This window comes from Lycium barbarum, chromosome 4, assembly GCF_019175385.1.
Source record: "Lycium barbarum isolate Lr01 chromosome 4, ASM1917538v2, whole genome shotgun sequence".
NCBI lineage: Eukaryota > Viridiplantae > Streptophyta > Magnoliopsida > Solanales > Solanaceae > Lycium > Lycium barbarum.
Genome location: NC_083340.1, coordinates 36,481,166 through 36,494,157, shown reverse-complemented (window position 1 = coordinate 36,494,157; position 12,992 = coordinate 36,481,166).

Here is a 12,992-nt window from a genome sequence, read left to right as displayed (position 1 = left end):
ATTTTTCATAAATGAAGAAAATATTTTATTTTTCATAAATGAAGAGAAAGGTGAAGTTCTTGATTTTTTCATAGTATTAAATTTATGTTATACTCATACTTTGGCTCGTGTCGATTCGTTTTGGTAAGTTCAGTCTTATTCAGAACTTTATATTACAATTGGTTTTTATGCTATAAAAAGAGCGTTTTTGTATGTTCAAAGGAGTATATCTTGGCTGTGTATACTCGTTTTTATGTCCTTTTCCTTGGCCCAAAACTGCTATCGTAGGAAAATCTTTTGTTCTGTTTTATTTTTTTTAGAGAAAAAAGAGTTGTGTACATATTCCCTTTATCCAATTCTGGTCTTTGTTAGTTTTAAAAGGCTTAAGTGGAGTTGGTCCATTTTTTCTTAAAATTTAAAATAACACAAAGTTGGTTTTGATTAAGGATTACCCGTGGGCTGACGCCCAAAATTTATTTCAAATAGTTGTGAAAAGATCTTTTGTATAAACTTAAAAAAATGAATTTGTTACAAAGGGTTTGTAACTTTTTTAAGTCCTAAAATTGCTTTTGTTGTCAATAATTGCTTTTACTCGTTTGGAGTTTAAGAAACCTCAAATTCTATAAAAAGGAGTTTCATAAAATCTCGTTTTTATACTTAGCCTTAAAGACCGTTGAATTTTGCTCGGGGTTTTGAAAATTCGTTGGGGACTTAAAGTCATCTAAACGGTATAAGCACCGTTGTCCTAAGACCGCTAATTCTAACCATGACGCTTTTCCACTATAATATGAGTCTGATACAAATTACAAGTACATTAAAAGCTTTAAAACAAGTAATGCAAATGAAATGAAATAGAATTAGACTAGGGATGTACCAAGCCCCTAGCTGAGCCATTTTTAACCCAAGGTTGGGCCTTCTGCGCGCCTTGCTATTTGCTTTGCCTTTGCGGACTCGATTTTGAATTAATTTCTTATTGGGCCTTTGGCCCAATAGATAGGCTTTGACTAGATCTAAGCGGCTATGCAAGTGAGGAGAGGGGGGAAGGGGGGGGGGGGGGGGGGAGGGGGAAGACCCGGTTAGTTTATAAACACTGAACTTATCACTAAAATAATAAAACTATATATAGTATATAAAAAAAAAAAAAAAAAAAGTACTCATATTATTCTATACTTACCCCGCTTCTCCTTGAATGGATTTGTCTTGGTTGGAAATTTTGCAATGGCATACGGACTAAGTCCTTGCCTTATATTCCTGATGTCGCACAAGTTCCAAGGGGCTTCTAAGAACCCCAGGCACTGCTAAGAAGACCTGGAGGACCACGAACTACCATAGTTTATCTTCAACCAATGGACCCCAAGCAAGGGGAAAGGGAGTATAGAACTTGGGAGTGGCAACAGATTTCAAGCAAACTCACAAACAAACAACAACCAAGTGCCATACTCTAAAGGGAGGCATTTATATTAAACATAGCAAATAACAGCACCTAAGTAAGACTAGATAATCAGCAAGTGTAGAAGTAATGAGGGGGAAACTCAATTTCATGACTAAAGATAATGCACACAACTCTTTTAGAGGAAACACAGATAATGATCAGTCAAGACATGGACTTGTTAAGACAATCATGGTAACAGAAAGAATGAGCTGGAACAATTCAGACATATCAAACCAAATACAGGAAGGTTTATGGTCAAGTATAAGCTTGTCCCTTTTCAGACAATCACTCAGCCCAGGACTCCCAAAAAAAAAAAAAAAAAAGTTCCAAATGCCCATGTTCAGATAGTCAGACTTACTCATTTTTTAAGGTTCAAGCCACTGCCCAGAGGAAAGAATACCTGGTTACACTAATTCAAGTGATGGCGTTCACCTATCTCAACTAAGCTCAAGATTGCACACAACCAAGTCCAAAACAAGCACAATATTCTCATAAAGAGGGACCCGGGAAGACCTCAGAGATAGCCAAGGTTCATGGCCATGTTTAGGACTTTTAGAGTACACATTCAAAACTGACATCCTTTAAAACTACTCCTCTTTATTAACTTGAACACACCACAAGCTGGTGCATAAAGCAAGGCTATTGGTTAATAGACAAGTGAGCTTTGAAAATCTTTGTTAAAGAGAGGGAAATCCTAATGGACAAGTCATATGGACACTCAACCAAACAGCCTTACAACAGTGTTGGTTCCCAAAAATATTCCTTTAACATTTTTTAGACTAATCCAAGGCTTTTCCCCAAAGACCAGAAGGGGAGGAAGAGAAAAGCAAGAAATGAATTTACAGCATGATCGCAGTTTTGGCAAACAAGGAGACCAAAAATCACATAAAAGACAAGTCTAAACCAATAAACCAAGTGGCAAGTCTCAGACATTAATCATGGATGAACAAGTTAGGAAAAGTGGATAGAGACACATGACCAACAATGAAAGTAAAATGGCTCATAACACACTTGACCCTCAGTCTGTTCATAGGTAAACTTATGCCTATGTAATACACTCACCAGCCCCCCCCCCCCCCCATTTTCCTTTACACACAACTAACTTTAAACAATCAGACCCAATGCAAATAGATCCCCCAGATAAAAGAAGCACACTTGGAGGTCACACATAGACACAAATTTAGGAGACATGGTAGAAACCTCACATTGCCTAAACTTTTCAACATTAACAACAATCTTTTTAATTTTAGGTATATCCTCCCCTACCTATTAGACATACTTAAATTATTCCAAACCACATGTGGCCTTTGTGTGTCTCAAGGTCATGAAAAGGAATTCTAAAAGAAAAGGATGGGGTCTCAGGGTAAGGAAAGGGGAAGTAGGATAGGGTGGGGTCATCACCTCCCCATCTCCTCCTCATGAATCCCCCTTTCAGCAAAAGGATCATGGGTTCCACTGGTCATTACCTCTAGTTCATGCCCAGGATCACCTTCACTCTCCCAAGACCTCTTTCCTCTCCTTTATGCACTCCCCCTCATACCCCAGTGACACCACTAAGAGCCATGAGACGATCTAGAACAACTTAACTCTACCATACAGTTCCGACAACCCATGGAACTAATGTCCAGATTTTAAAAGTCTTTCTTACCAAATTCAACTATCAGCACTAGGAACAGACCCCTATTACACACATAGCACACAGTAACAAACTGATTAATTCATAAAGGCTATGTCCAGATTATAAAAAATAAACCTTAGTTATCAAGTTCAAATGTGGTATACTGGGAACAGGCCCACTCTGAACATATAACAAAACTGCAAATAAGCTAGTGTTCCCTTACAACTCCAAACTAAAAATCATGATCATAGAAAGGTCTTTGTTTTTAACTATATCATAGTTCAAAAGAGAAAGAGAACCTACTCCCCTTTTCCATCAGGGTCAGACTACACAAAGGAACAAGTAACCGACTTCAAATACCATTATTTTAGCCTTATCATCACTCTTTTTAAAGGAACTTAGTTCTCAACATCAAAGGGAAACACAACAACATCCAGGAAAAAGCCACACAAAGACAAGCTAAGCAAGATTTATAACAACGATCCCATTATCCTTCCTTCCTTTTATCCTCTATCCTTACTTATTAGTATAACTTGGATGATAGGTCTTCAAAAAAAGAAACAGGGGTTTCCTTCACACAGACATGACTCATAAGCAACTTCTACATATGAGGGACCGAAGACTCACACACATACACACACTTTTGGCCAGACTACCAGTCTTTAAACCCTTCTTTTATGCCCCTCTTTTTATCAAAGTAGACATATTTAATTTGTTAGGTGAAAACAGACATGACAACCACTTCTTAACACTAGGTGATTTGCCTATTTTTCATCAAACATAGACCATCTTAGAACTGCTTTGAGCCAAGTTTATTATAGCAACATTAGAAACCTTTTTAGACTCAAACACATCACAATCACACACTCCGCATGTTCTACTCAGATGTAGTTTAACAAAATTTCCTACACTTACCACAAACAGGACAATCAGATAAGAAGCAAAGCAAAGTGAAATACTTTGGTCAAGTTAAACTCTTCTCCTCCCCAGGATCACTTTTAAGACCTTTGTTTTCAATATAAATTAATGTGACTCAAAATGCCAAGTTTTATCAAGTAAATAAGACTTAGAGGGAGTAGACAGAGATCAGGCCAACCAAAGGCATTTGGTCCCTTGAAATTACCAACACCCTTAAGACCAAGCAGGTTACTAAGTTAGACAAGTAGAATTACACAAAAAGCACACAATACACTTTCACTTTTTAGAGTCAAAACACCATTAGGTAGGATAGACATGATCAGGCAAAGTCTAGCACATGACAAACTTCAACTCCCAAGAAACAACATGTTTAAGAAAGACAAAGTGATAGCCAAACCAGGTCCAATTCCTATTAGACTTTCAACCTTTAAAACAAGTAAATGATCAGGTGAGACAACAATAACCAGAATATAGTTCAACATAACAAGACTTGACTTTCCCATGAAAAATAACCACATAAGATAAGCAATAATCAGATTAGGTTCAGCATAACAAGACTTGACTTTCCCGTGACAAATAACCACATAAGACAAACAATAATTAGATTAGGTTCAGCATAACAAGACTTCAACTTCCCATGACAGGCCTATGATCAGGCAGGACAAACCATGAGCAGGCTAGGTTCAAGACTTCAAACTCCCAAATAACAGATGAGCACATAAGGCACATAGGACAAACAATGACCAGATTAGACAACCACTTCAAACAGACCTTTTGATCCCTTCCTTAATTAACCTCCAGACTAAGACACACCTCCAAATGAACAATGACTAAGACATAAGGCAAATCATTCATTCACAGAGCTTGTGACTTCAAACTAACTCCCATGAACTAAGTTTATCGCATGGGACACATAGGACTAGACCACTCATGATTTCAACAGGCCTATCTTGAACCTAATTCAGAACACATAACTTTCACCAGGCTTACATATTAACTTAGACTACATCCGAGACCATAGGGATTTGATGGTGTTTAGATAATCATGACAGAACAGAAAATACAAAAAGGACACCTAGACCAGATAAAACTCCTCAAACTCAAAACCATAGTCTAGACCACACTTAAATACCTTTAGTCACAGCTGAACAACTAATGGTGCAAGCACTAAAGTCAAATGGAAGTCTAAGTCAAGCAAGTTCATCAGCTTAATGTTATAGTCTAGATTATATGTAAAGAAAAGAGAAACCACTAGTCACAAAGCATGAACAAAAATTCTGAATAAAAGATTAAGTTAAAACAACCTATCTACTTGAAATTACCTCTCACCCACATGAAGCTCCTTAAATAAGCATAATGTAGGCAGAATCTAAAAGGGAATCACAACAAGCATATCAGGTTTGCGCTTTGTCCTAAACCATAAACAATCATATTAACCAAGCATAGTATGGACATAAACTGAAAAGAAAGGGAATAGACCAACACATTGACTCAAACATCTATCCTAAACCACACACAATCATCTTAACTAGGTACAATCTAGACAGAATCAAGATATAAAGGTGATAAGCTAATGCACCAACTTGAATCCTATCATAAACCACACAATCCTACTACCCAAGCATAACACAAACAAAATCTAAGAATAAAAAAGCAATAAAACTACTTAAACCTTATCATAAAACCCCAACAATCTTATTAACTAAACACAACATAAGCAAAATCTAAGTATGAAAGCAATGGACTAAAACACTAACTTAAACCACACATAATCTTATTAACTAAACATGACATAAATATAAGGCATTAAACTAAAAGGTATTTACCTTTTATGAGTGCAACCGGGGTAAAGCGATGGATTTGGAGGCCTTTGTGCTCCAATGCCAAACTCGGACCACCACAACACCACATAAACAAATGAAAAAAACAAATTTTAGAACTAAACAAAAAACAAACTGAAACCCTTAGGTTTTAAAACTAAATTTTTTAACTTATGGAACTCTTAAGGCTAAAATAATGATTTTCAGCCTCTTTTTGGTTTAGAACCCCCTTTTCTCGAACAAACGGGGGTTTCAATTTATAGAAACTCCAGAATGCCTCTTAGAAGTACAACCAATGATGTTCGCAAGTCTCACTCATAAGTTCAACATATGGTCCAGATCTAAAGTAGGAAATGAAATCAACTGTTTAAATACCTCAATATTAACACTAATGGCGAAAATACATATAAAATTGGGGGGGGGGGGGGGGGGGGAGGTGTACCTTTAAGGGCCTGTTTGGCTGGTTTTTTGGTGAGAGAAGGACGAAGCTATTAATTCTTCGTCCTCTCCTTCAGGTTACACGCTCCAACGATGGGATACGACTGAAAAAAAAAGTGGGGTAGGTGGTGGAACAGGGGGCGGCGCTAGGGTCTTACCCCTAGCCGCCTCCCCTCTTCTTTCTTTGCCCACAGACCCTTAGAGTGTCTAAAATGACAGGTTGGGAGGAGTATATACTCCCTCCCTTAATTCGCTATTGGACTAGCTCCTGGTCCTTTGGATTGGGTCTGGTCCTTTATTTTTTAAAAGAAAAAAAAGTTGAGCCCATTTTCTTATCATATACACACACACACACACCATATATACATTGTGTATATATATATATGTATGTATGTATAGAGGGTCGAAAAAAATAAAGTATTACATAAATAAAGAAAAACTAATTATTAGTCCATTTAATTAATTTAAAACATGACTCATAAATAAAAATAAAAATCATTTTGCAGATAATGGTTTTGAATTAATTAACCAGATAAAATAAAATTAATCAACTATGCAAACGGACACAGAATCAAAATTTAAAGGGTAAAATGATCAATTCTTTTAATTACTCAAAGTGCGTTGGACAATAAAATGGAATACAATTACCCATTAATCTAATTTTCTTTGATCTAATTAATTAAGAAAATAATTATATAAAAAGGGTTTTTTTGCCCCCCTTTGATTAATTTAAACAAAAACAATTCTTTGAATATCATTAATTTCCACAAAAAATTTAAATTTACCATGGAGGTTGCTTTATCAATTTAAAAGGGTAAAATATTATTCCAAATAATTTCATAAAAATTACCTAGACCCTTTAAGGTGCACAGTTGATTTTATTTATTGTCCAAGGACTCCGAGCTTTTAAAATGAATTACGGGGAGGTCAAAAATTAGGTGTCAACACATATAATGAAATAATCATAGTAATAGTAATAATAAATAAAAAAATATCGATGAAATAGTCCAAATTCAGTGGGAGAGTAAAATCATGGAATTCAGTAAGATCTTTAATGAAGAAATTAGTCATTTTTTGTTCATAATGTTAAAAAAATATTATATCGTGTCAATGAAAGAAAATATCAAGTCAAGTGATTATTCATCCAGCTGTGGGTGAACCAAATCAATCATGCCAATACAAGCCCAATTCATAATATCTATACAAGCCCAAGTAGTGCTCAAAACTGATGCACCAGAGAAGCAACTCAGTGAGGCAACACATCCTCTTGAATAGCAAGGTTATCAACATAGGCCCAACACAAACAATAACAATCATTGCATAAAAATAGAATCATAAATCATGGCATAATAGCCGAATCGTTCATCATTAATTATGTTCATCATCCCATGAATAGGGATATATTAAAAACCATGAATCAACTTAGAAATCATATTCAAATTCATTAAATCATGTTTCAACTCAATGACTTGTTCACAAAGCAAAAATCATGTTAAAGATGATTACTTTAAATGCGACTTCAACTATCCCATTAAGAGGAAACTACGTTTTCATACATGTATATGATCAAAGTATGAAAGCTCGATGCGAGCTTGTCCACATGCCCATGAAGCCATATCACACCAACTTTGTAGTCAAAGTATGTTAAAAAAGAGACAAACCTCAAATCTCGCTGAAATGCCCTAAACGTATTCCACAACATTCAATGATATTTCTACAATCTATTGTGATGATAAATTTTATAATTTTGATCAATTCCTATCAATTCCCATCATTTTTTAACAACTAGGGTCTAGGTCAAATTCATATTAATAGGAAAATTCAATAGTTACCTATTGTCAACAACGCATTTTGATTGCCTACATGAACCCAATATAACCCTCTAATAGCTGCAATTAATCAAGAGACTTACCTTCTAGAGATTCCCCAAAAAAAATTCTCTTCAATTGCTTTTGAATTCGATTCTTTAAATCTAAGGATTAAAATGATGATTCTAGTGTTAATCTTTGTTAATTCGATCTAATAATCACGAGAATTGAATAGGAACTCACAAAAATGAAATAGGATTTGAAATCTAGAAAGTTGTCATATTTATAGAGTTTTTGTCATTATTATCCTACGGCCACCACATATGGTTCGTATGTTGGATCTACGGTTTCGTATGTCACTTCCTGAAGCTTACTACGATGGATTTACATCTGATATACAGACGATATATAGATCGTAACTGTAGCATACGGCTGATATACAATTTGTATGTGAAATATACGACTCGCATGTTGTACCTACGGTTCAACCTAACTTTCCTAGCTTTCAGTACTTTCAACAGACGGTGGTATATGATTGATATGTGGTGATATATGGTCCGTATGTGGCTCCGTAAGCCAACTTCAGAGACCTAAAATATCCCCAACCTTTAGTGGTTTTTAGAACCCCACATATGGCTTGATATATTGTCACGCCCCGAACGTGGGCCTGGACATAACACGACACCCTGTGCCTGACTACATGTGACCGAGCAAACCAACTGGCTGACTGAATCAACATGTGGTATCATAACATACTGAATGCGGAAAATAAAGTAACACATGCTGATATACCGAAAGTCTGAATGATACACAATCAAAGTGCGAAAACACTAATAGAAGTCTGAAGCATAACTGTAGCCAACATAACTTAACATGAAAAGCTTGCGACTCTGTCTAACTGTTACTTTAGTCTATGAAGCCTTTAATGAAGTATTGAAAGTACTGACTGTCTGTAAATACTGAAAGACTGTAAAGTAATAAATGCTATAAAAGAACTGGGGCTCACCATATAGCTGGTAAGAGAATCCTAGCACTCTGAATCATCAACCTGTAAACTGTTTCCTACACGGTGAGATGCAGGCCCCGGGCGAAAGGGACATCAGTACATTTGAATTGCACTGGTATGTAAAGCAACTGAATGAAAGAACTGTAAGTGGGCTGCTCGGGGAAAGGGCAACCTAAATCAATAAACATGTAATAAGTGCTAAAACTGAACATAAGTACTCCCTGTTCTGAATGAGAAACCATCTATTTATCTGAGTAAATAAGCTACAGCCTCAGGCCCAATATATATAAGTGCACAAGCTATGGCCTCGGGCCCAAATATACGTATACATAACTATGGACTCAGGCCCAAGATGCATAAAGCATAAACTACGGTCTCAGGCCCAAATACAAGTGTTCAACCTTCAGGAATTTAAAATGAGGAACTGAGAATCATAGTGTAATACATAATGCTGAACTACTGGTCAGCACTGAACTGAGACATGTATTTCTGAACTGATTATGGAATATAAACTTACTGAGTTTTCATGGTTGAGACTCATAGAATATCAAGGAGCTGAAAGTCATACTGTAATGCATAATACTGAAATACTAAATCATGATGGACTACATAATACTGGAATACTAAATAGAACTAGACTGAGACATGTATTCATGAACTGATTATGGAGTTTAAAGCATTAATTGTTGGTAAGTAATTTGAGCATTACTATCTTGAGACATGAATTCATACTAACATGGCTTTGAGAGTCATACTGAAATACTGATATGTCAAGACCCGACTAGGGGCCCCGACGGGTACTCGGGCCAAAGAAAAGGACGTCAGTACGAATATTGTACTGAGTATGAGAGGCATAAACAATGAAGAAAGGCATCAATAATGTAATGAGAACATCAATACAAAGCATATGGATCTGACCGATAATCATAAATGGAATAATGCATGCTGTCTTACTCATACTTATCATCATAACATATATGCATCATATGCAGACTACCGTCCAAGACGGAACGGTGTGATCATCAACAATATAAGCCGGCGTCCAGGCCTCCCGCGTCCGGGGTACCATCTCATGCCGCCCACTAGTGGTGTCTGCCCATGCCAAAAGGTCATGGTGTATTCGTATAGCTGCCCGCCTTAGCGGTGACTGCCCGACCAACTAGGCGCGGGGTAATATGCTCATGACGTGCTCATCATACAATGTTTACTATCATATACTTATCAAAACATGCTTATCTTACCATAGTACATGCATGAAGCTCAAGATCACTTCTACTCTATCGGGGTGACGTAAGGTCGCGATCCCCTGATATCGTTATGGAGCAATTATTGTCATTCTGCCTCACCTCGAAGGAACTAGTACATGAGGTGAGTGTAGGCAACCAATAGCTTCACTGTCAGGATAGCATCATCATATCGTATCTCTTATCTCATATGGACATTTATGACTATAGGCTCTTAACTTTCCAAAAAAGGGAACTCATGAAGAAGATAAGAGTTTACACTAAAGGACTCATGCCATAAGAAAAAAGGACTAGCCTCACATACCTTTGTCGTTTATCTAAGCTATCGGTCACCCGTTCCCCTCCGATGTCACGTCGTCACCTTCATTAAAGAATGTGAAGTACATTAGCTAAATAACTATGAGAACGCGTCGTTAGTTTCTAGGAAAAATTGGGCAGCACTTCCTTTGTTTATACTACTTCTCCCATGTTCTACATCAACTCCCAACATTCGCAATATTACTCATAATATCACAATCAACACTCGTCATTCATATGCACTTAGCAAAATCCACCTTTTTCTTCCAACTAACTCACATTTAGGGTTATAGCTTATTATCGTATTTTCCGCATTCATAAAACTCATTGCATAGCCTAAACATCATTCACAACATGTTCATAGTCACCACATTCCAACATCCGTGATTCAATCCCACTATCATCCAATTGTGTCACTATTCACTCAAAATACCCCATTTTCTATGTTCTTCTACATTTCAAGCATCTAAGCTTTCTAATACCTTAAACAACATGGGATGATCATAAAACTCACCTTGGATGATGGTTGAACAAGCCTTAAAATAGAATACCTCTTTAGCACCAAAACCCCACTTCACTCTTTCTTGAATTTCCTTGAAGAAGATAAGCTTTACTTGAATCTACACACTTGATTTCATGTAATTGATGTTGTTGATCTTGGTTTTCTTTTGATATCTCTTATAGATGGATGTTGGAGAGAGTTCTAGAGATTTCCTTAGCCAACAAGATGGAAGAAAATGATTTTTGGACGAGTTGGGTACATTTAAAGGGGTCCAGAATTTTTCTGGACTGGCACAACCTGCGACACACTTCGCGAGTCGCGAACATGCTCCGCGAGTCGCAGGTTGTGTCGCGGAGCTTGCCAGATGGCCGACCCTCACTGGCACAATCTACGATGAAACGGCATGGTCGCGGGTCGTGTCCGCGAGCCGCAGGTGATGTCGCGGAGTGTGCCAGAAGGTGATATTTTTTTGCCCTGAAACAGTCTGTCGTAGAATGGCCATAACTTTTGATCCCGCTATGCTGTGAGGGCCCGCGACCTATGGTTAGAAAGATTTTTCAATTATATACAACTTTCATCCTGTGGTGTTTTTCCCAAATTCCAAATTTAAAAATTGTGTTTTGGCCCCTCCAAATCAGATCCTCCGAAAAGGTTTCCTTAACTCGCCCTTTTGGATGACTTATGCCCATATTTGGCTAATGGGTCCTTCTTGAAACTTACTTGGCACTTAATTACCAACATAAGGGACATTATAATTCTTCTCCAAAATATCATTAAGACATCACTAGTTCGATACTCGTAATTGTCCTTCGCCAGTCGATTCACTGTGCGCGAACGAAAATTTTTCCGGGGTGTAACATTCTCCCCCCCTTGGGAACATTCGTCCTCGAATGTTAAACTATTCAGGATTCTACGAAAATTTCGCCAGAGTTTCCCCTGTACTATGGCATTACTAACCTGTCACAACAACCCATAATTATCGCCTCACAGGGCTACATCACAATAGCAACATATTTGTGGCCACACACGACCAAAATCATAAAAATTAATGTATACGTACCTTATCTCGTTGGCGTTTCGCCTTGGATTTATCCTGGGGGTTGGAATAAGTGTGGATACTTTGACTTCATACTCTCTTCCGCTTCCCAAGTCATTTCTTTCCGATTGTTGTTCCGCCACAGAACCTTAACTGAAGCTACCTCTTTGTTTCGAAGCTTTCGCACTTGCCTATCTAAGATGGAAATAGACACTTCTTCATAAGTTAACTTTTCTGCTATTTGCACATCATCTATCGGGACAATCTTTGTGGGATCTCCAACACACTTGCGGAGCATCGAAACATGAAAGACTGGATGGATTGATTCAAGCTCTGGAGGCAACTCTAATTCATAGGCTACCTGTCCCACCTTGCGGACGATTTTGTAGGGTCCGATATACCTCGGACTTAGCTTTCCTTTCTTGCCAAATCTCATCACCCCCTTCAGTGGCGACACTTTCAAAAACACCCAATCATGAATCTGAAACTCCAGATCTCGTCGGCGGTTGTCCGCGTAGGACTTTTGGCGACTTTGGGCTGTCAACAACCGATCTCGAATCACTTTGACCTTTTCTATGGTTTGCTGGACCAATGCAGGGCCCACTAATTGTGCTTCTCCTACTTCGAACCATCCGATTGGAGATCTACATTTCCTTCCGTATAACGCTTCGTATGGAGCCATTTGTATACTAGAATGATAGTTGTTGTTCTATGAAAATTCAATGAGAGGTAAATGATCATCCCAGCTACCACCAAAATCTAACACACACGCCCGTAGCATATCTTCTAAGGTTTGAATGGTACGCTCGGCTTGCCCATCAGTCTGTGGATGAAATGCTGTGCTAAATTTCACTTGCGTGCCCAAACCTTCTTGAAAAGACTTCCAGAACTTAG